General features: G+C 34.6%; 1 long non-coding RNA gene across 1 annotated transcript; it reads right to left on the bottom strand.

Moving 5' to 3' along the window:
* Positions 1 to 2,736: 2,736 nt before the first annotated feature.
* Positions 2,737 to 3,676, bottom strand: LOC137064557 (uncharacterized). The gene is made up of 3 exons (XR_010901559.1): positions 3,433 to 3,676; positions 3,114 to 3,218; positions 2,737 to 3,008 (listed from the first exon to the last, which is right to left on the bottom strand). It is a non-coding gene; the product is annotated as an uncharacterized lncRNA (long non-coding RNA).
* Positions 3,677 to 6,277: the final 2,601 nt, after the last annotated feature.

Raw genomic sequence — 6,277 nt, 5'->3', positions numbered from 1 at the left:
GCAATTCTCAAAACGTCCACAAGATGGTGCCATTTATCAGAAAATCCGATATTACTAAACCGTTACCCGATTGCTTAAATTGATTGGGAAAATGCTTAAATATCGGGAAAAATACTGGGAATCTGATATATCGGCCGATCACTACAAATGAGTGCATAAAGTCATCAAAAATGAAGTATTTAAACACAATTATTAAACATAAAATGAGCGGGGAAACTGCAAATGGTCCAGTTTTTGAAAAAAAAAAAAAGAACCATGCACACCTGCACCTCGTCTTTATTCTCATCAAGATGGCTAAATACACACACACACACACACACACACACACACACACACACACACACACACACATCACCTCACTCCAGTGTCCGGTCTCGTTTTCACGAAGTGGACTCTTCTCTCCATCGACTTCAAGTCTGATTCTCCAATGACGACCTCCTGTGATTCTCCAGCGTGTGTGTGTGTGTGTGTGTGTGTGTGTGTGTGATGGGTAGGTTTTGGGGCAGTTTAAGGGGATAGAAAATATGGTTTGTACAGTATAAAAACCATTACGCCTATGAATGTCCCCACATTTCACAAAAACAAGCGTGTGTGTGTGAAATTCTTCTTTGTGCTCACCTCTCCAGCGTCTCCAGTGTCTTCCTGTGTGTGTGTGTGTGTGTGTGTGTGTGTGTGTGTGTGTGTGTGTGTGTGTGTGTGTGTGTGTGTGTGTGTGTCTGTCTCCATCACCATCCATAACCTCCTGGTCCTGCAAGACAAAGGCCATCATCATCATCCTCATCATCTACACTGTTAAAGGATCTCTATCTGCTTACTTACCTTCAACGATTCATCTGATCTGATCTGCTGTCAATAAACTTTGAGTCTTCTGAGTGTACTTCTGTAACCAAAATGTTATGTCATTCAAAGTACAAAAATGTTTTATTTGTGATGAGAATATCACAGTTTGTGTCTATACAGAAATGAGCCTTTAGGTCTTTATTAGCATTAAACGGAATACAGATAAATACTTTGACCTCGCCAGGGATTGATTTGTGTTGTGTTTTCATCAGCATAAGTAGAATATGTTTTTTTATTAAATCAATAAATCCTGATTAAGATTGATTTTATTTTATCATGGTTATGGTCCATTCAAAAGACCATTAGCTTTCTTAGCAATCACACTTATTCATTTAGCAGAGGCTTTTAATCTAAAGCAACATCACAAGCAGTTTATCACAAGAGCCGTGTTTAATTTCATGTTTAATAAGCCACTCTCCATGAGTACGATACAGTATTTATTTTTAATTTTTTTTCTATTTATCTGCATATTGATTTTTCATACTTTATTCATGTACATTGGGAAATATTAGCCTAGAAATCTAGACGCACACTAGCTGCAGCAAATCTAATTTCCCGCGAGTGTCGTCTAGCAACTCTCGGTTGACCTGCGAGCAGGAAAAACCAAACTCTGGTCTGGAGCTGGGTCTCACATCTATAAATGTACTGTTCTAAGTCATATTTCAAAACAAGTTTTTGTGTTTTACATAACAAAGAAAAACCTTTTTTTGCAACTTGTTGATGCTTGATGTACTTCAATTTATTTGACAAATTTTTAGAAATGCTTGCTTCAGAAATCATCAAAATAATATTAAAAAGAAAAAGCCATCATCTGGCTTATATACATTTAGTAATACATTTTGTTTTGTTTTTTGTTTTTACTTTATTACTATATATATATACTATATACTTTTTAACTATTTTAACTATTAGCACAATTATGGACCATAACAGAAAGGTTTGTCTTCAGGAATGTTTAGTCTTCTTTTGAGATCTTTCACAGTCATGTTCATCAGTTCCAGCTCTGAATTCACACACACTGTCATTGACTGTCCATTACTATCTCTAATATAAATGCTGTAACTCATTGTGCACGTCCAAAAATAATGAAGAATCTAAAAGTAAATAAAAACGAATGTGCTATGTTCAGTTTTATTTTCACTGTTGTAAAATCCGTCTATACGGAAGCAAAAAGTCTCGGTATTACTCCCCCTGCAGGAAAAGTTAATCTCAAACAATGATTTGTTATGGCTTGGCACTGTTTAATTTCACAGCTAGACCACCAATCACAGAGCTGAAAGTGTTTGGCGGAAAAACCTGATGATCTAGCCTACTTATCATAACACACTGAATCGGCAGAGTTAAAGAATTTGACTCCTGAATATGATTTAGTTGTTTATTGTTAAATTACAATTTCCTAAAATTGCATTCAAACTGATGACTTTTTCACTGACTGTTCATTCTGACCCCGATAGGTTATGTATTTAACCAACCCGATCACACATAAATGCGTATAAATAGTTTTGCTGAATATTATTATTATAATCGCAAATGCTACATTAGTTTTATAGGTCAATAAACAAGTATTTAATATTAAGTAAATGTAGGCTCAGCAAATGTAGGCTACGCCTGTGTATGTGCACAATTGGCACTATAAAATATTGCTGGCTAGATTGTGCTAACATTAGTTAGGGATTTAATCCCTTTTATTGACTTACATTTGCTGGAACATAAAATAGGGAGAGCATTGTGGAATTGTAGAAATATACTGTGAAACTGCATTACAGGGAACCAAAAAATAATAATAATTGTGCAATATGAAAATGTTGAAGAAAAAAAAAGTTATTTAAGAAATGTTAGCTTAGAATTACATAAAAGGATGTACACTGTGATTATGTACAGTATGGCTATTTGCTTTTAAATACAGAAGTATTTCACTTATATGAGAAGAGAAAAGATGACTGACTGAAGTAAATTAGATTGATATTTATCAACGCTCAGCATGAATGTTTTAATAATGGATTATGTGAGACAGTTTCATCAATGGCACACTGAACTAATACTGCAACATGCTTTAGATGTTAAATGTTTTCAATTCTGAGAGTTTATCTATAGGCCTAAATGTAATATTATTTCTATAGACGGAGTCCTGGAAAGTCTTTTATTGTCATCTTTAGGTTGAAGTGTGCCTGTGAGAGACAGAACAACAAAAGCAGGAAAATCAGATGATATTTGGCTTCAAATCGGTCCTCTGTCCAGTCTACAGATGTTTAAATCAGTTATACATACTGTACCTCCACCGGGACTTTGTAAGGTCTCTGAAGCACAATTATTGTGGTGAATGCTACCGAATGCACAAGTATTATCCAATAAAATGTGTCTGCACAAACGCCCAAAGTCTGTCATCAAAAAATAAACAATACATCAACTTCATCTGGAAAGTCTGCATCATTATAATGGCTTTACGCTTATTAAACTCGGCATTGTGTACAAAATATAATGTACAGTAAGTTGCTTTGGATAAAACGATCTGCTAAATGAATAAATGCAATTACTTGTAAAGAGAAAGAGCATAACATTATACAATAGACAACATAAAAGTGTTGCACTTACATGGCCAGCTGAAGCCGTCCTTTCCCTGCTCTTCTTTTAGCGCTTCACCTGTGGTGTTTTTGAGTTCTTCCTGACTTCACCACAGACATGTTTAAATCTTTATCACTGCCCTTAAAACTCATTTTGAATGTGTAACTTTTCCAGAATTAATTCAAAATGATTTTGTGACTGCAGATGGGTTAATGTTTTGCTCGTGAAGAAGATGCTGTGGTTAGTGTCACTTTTACCTGCAACAGGGAGTTATTAATAGTGCGCGAGAGTTGCCAAATCCAAGCTTTTCCTGCGAAATTTGGCTCCTTTATAAAAAAAAAAAAAACCCAGAGGTGTAAAGAGTACTTCAAAACCATCATGCAAAATGGAATAAAATAATGTTAAGTAAAATTAAATAGTCATAAGCTTTGCATTGGATGTGCTGGTTTCATCAGCGGCTCATGAACTCACACACCTGTCTTGTAAAGTATCCTTGCTGACGTGTGTGTGAGTAAAGGCAAAACACACAAGATATAGTGCCTTCAATGCCCTTAGATGACGATATCGCTTCTTTATAACAGAAACAAACTGCTGCAGAAAAGTTAGATGCCATGCTAAATGTAATGTGTAATAAGGGCTTGACATTGACAGATATCTCGCATGAACTCAGTCGGTTATGGCTTATGTGCACGTAAACAATAACTGGATATGTGTCAGAATATTACGTCCATGCATTCAGCAGCCCAATTAAATAACCGTCTGTCATTAATATTAATCAAACAACTACAGATGTTAAAGGGTGATGAACTGAGAAATCAACTTTCTCTTGAGCTTTTGATATACAAAAGCTCATGGCAATATAAGACTATCCTGTACATTTCAGAGATTAAAACTTCCTTGTTAGTCAAAGAAAAGCTTTTATAGTATAATATAAAATATCTCTGTTATAATATATATATATATATATATATATATATATATATATATATATATATATATATATATATATATATATATATATATATATATATATATATATATATAACAGATGTAGATGACAATGACAATAGATAGACAATAATGGAAATACAGACATGGAAAGACAGAATATGGGCCATAACACGTGTGTTAGGACAGATTTTTGATATTATTTTAATTTTCTGTGCTCAGAGAATTCAATAAAATGAAAAGCTGATTCGTCCGGTTCTGTGAGAAATACATTAAAACACATTTTCTTCAAGTGTAAACCTGTTTAGTGATTACGGCTTGCATTCCTGCAGTCTAAAGATATAGCATTACAGCCTTATAATGTGCTCATGCAGATAAGGAGAGCAGCATTATTATTCATACGCATTTACAGGTGAAATATGGACTTACTGTTAGAAGGTTTGATCTATCTCTCTTCTGTTCGGTTAGGGTTAGCATTACTAGAAGTTTGCCACAAAGCTTTATTCTAGAATTTTGTTCAATAAAAAAAAAAAAAAAAAAAACGGATATGCTTTAAATTTTGTACTTATTTAACCTAAAGAAATCTGCCATTTTACCCCTTGGACAATTTATTATTATAAAAAAATTGTTAACATCAACATTAGACACTGACTTCAGATGAGAAGATATGATAGTGAATGACACTTTAACTGATGACAGTATGAATATAACACTGTGTAAATCTGAATCATGTAACACTTTAACTGATGGCAGTATGAATATGTCTGTGTGTGTGTTATGTGAGGCTGATCTATAACACACATCACTGCTGGTCGGGCTGTTGCATCAGAGCCAAATTGTCCATAGATTGACTCCTGGGCATTTTTTTTATCTTCATCATCTTTAACATTATCATTATCATCACTGCTCTCTTCATCATCATCATCGCTCTCCTCTATAGCAAACTCTGAAATGAAAAGCCCAGTTAGTTTAAGACTGTAAATCAGTGCATGTCTATCAGGGCCTTTAATTGTGTGACGGATCAATAATTAAAGGTATTTACACTCAACAATATAAACTTTCAATTTATATTGCCACAAAATTAAGCACAAAACTCATGAAAAAGAAAGTGATGATGACAAAAAAAAAGGCCAAATGTGTAAAAGCTGCAAACATGGAATTATAAATATATTATAGAGAAAACAAGCATTTTCTTTTGACTCAAGTTTTCTTTTTGACTCAGACTTTGACTCAAAACAGATACTGACCTGAACGACAACATTTTACGCCCCAATGACCAGGGATTCTTCCTCTAAAGGACTCTGAAATGAAAAGCGTTAGATTAAGACTGTAAATCAGTGTCTAGTGAAGCGTTACGTCCCTGAAGGTAAAGTGTGTTTTATTCCCGTGTTGTGATGTGTATTGTGTGCTCTCTCACTTGATCTGCTGTTCACTCTCTTGCCTTGATATTTGAAGATATCATAGATATTTGTGTGTGTGTGTGTGTGTGTGTGTGTGTGTGTGTGTGTGTGTGTAATTCCTGCTTATATCCACCGATCTGGTCAAGTGGTCAAGGTGAATCTTAGGCATGTTTGCAGAGGTCTAGTTGCAGTTGATGTGAAGGTCTAGTGTACTGGGGCTCTTTTTATACACACTTGAGACCTAATTGATCCAATATTAGACACAGGTGAAGCTCATATGACAAGGTGACAACACTTATGTCTTTGCAAAAATTGACTCAATGGGCTTTACCAAGCTGTGAATATTAGAATACTTTTTGAAAGTTAGTTTTTCACTGAAACATTATCACAAAAGCTGGTGGGATTAAAATGAGCCATTTCTTGTAAAAAAATCTTGATTAGAAATATATTTCAGCGGCACTTTAGGTCAATTTGTACACAAGCGACAACACTTTTGTCAGGGACTGTATGTTGATTAAACAAATGAC

This window comes from Pseudorasbora parva, chromosome 25, assembly GCF_024679245.1.
Source record: "Pseudorasbora parva isolate DD20220531a chromosome 25, ASM2467924v1, whole genome shotgun sequence".
Taxonomy (NCBI): domain Eukaryota; kingdom Metazoa; phylum Chordata; class Actinopteri; order Cypriniformes; family Gobionidae; genus Pseudorasbora; species Pseudorasbora parva.
The sequence above is the reverse complement of the archived record's forward strand: the minus strand, read 5'-3'. Positions and strand labels throughout refer to the sequence as shown.